The sequence below is a fragment of the Chanos chanos genome, chromosome 3, assembly GCF_902362185.1.
Source record: "Chanos chanos chromosome 3, fChaCha1.1, whole genome shotgun sequence".
NCBI lineage: Eukaryota > Metazoa > Chordata > Actinopteri > Gonorynchiformes > Chanidae > Chanos > Chanos chanos.
The window spans coordinates 1,208,677-1,210,000 of record NC_044497.1 but is presented as its reverse complement, the minus strand read 5'-3'; positions in this window follow the sequence as shown (position 1 = coordinate 1,210,000).

Sequence of the window (1,324 nt, the reverse complement as noted above, 5' to 3'; positions counted from 1 at the left end):
TGGCAGATTTATTCATAAGAAATTAAATCACACATGTTCGTCAGAGATTGAACATGCTGCAGTGGGGGAAAAAAAGAGACGGTTCTTTGTGCTGTGACGAGCAGAGTTTTTTTCAGCGTGTTCTTAACCTCAGACGAGGCAGAGAGACAATGATCTTACACGCACTGCTCTTAACTCAACTTCCATAAGGCTTACACCATGCATCTGCCGCAACACTTCCCAGCAGTGCACTGTTTTATTAGCCCCCGTGCATGAGAAACGTATAGAACTGACTCGGTTTGGGAACAGCCTCCCCACATTAGTCAAACTGTCACTGAGCGCTGTATTTAAGGAGGAGGCAGCGGAGTCATCAAGTAACGTGAAAAGAGTCACAACTAAGTTATGCTGACAAAACAATGATCAAGTTAAGTTTGTTTTGTTTTTGTTTTTTTGTTTTTGTTTGTTTTGTTTTGGGTTTTTTTTTTTGCACATTATCAGGAGATGTAGTGAAAGAGAAACATTTACATTTTGGCTGGTGCAGTTACAGTAATTCTGTACTGCTGAGGCTTATCTGCTATGCTGTGTTTTTGTGTTTAGAGTAGCACTGCGCCTCCCTCTAACAGACATGTGAATGGTTTTTGGTGTCCGACAGTTGATTTAGTTTGGGTGTTTATTTTGCTGTTTTTTTAAATATATCTGTTCTTGATGTCTTGGATCGGGGCGTTGTGTGTTTTCAATGGCTGACTTCTCCTGTGTGTTTGTGTTTGAATGGAGGAGACAGAGCGTCTGAATGGACCCAAAAGAGTCACATTGATATTCAGTCTGCAGATACACACTCTACTAATGTCTCTCTCTGTCTCTCTCCCTCTCTCTCTCCCTCTCTCTCTCTCTCCATTATGTGCTGACAGGTCTGAAGTGGGGAGCTCTAATCTGAGGTGGCATGGCTCAGTGCTCTCTGGAGATGTTTGAAAGCTAATGAGTCCAAACACAAGAGCTTGTTTAGAGTTTTTCTCCGTCCTCTTTCCTGTTAATATATAGATCCATATGCCCCACTCTGCAGCGTGTCTCCACTTACGCTCACCAGCGACACAGGCCGCTGGAATTCTGCTCCAATGCTTATTTGCATTTCTCTGCCTGCCCGACAGAGCTTAGTATCATATCAATGGAGCCTTATCGCCGATGTTGTCTGATCACTCTCTGGAACGGTGTGTTATCTGCAGTGATATCATGTTTATAATCTTTACCTCTTTCCCTTTGCCTGTCAGACAGTGATCTCTTACTGGAAGTCGCTCTACATGAAAGCATCTGCTCTATTCATGCGTGTAAATGTATTTGGTTTGAGAAC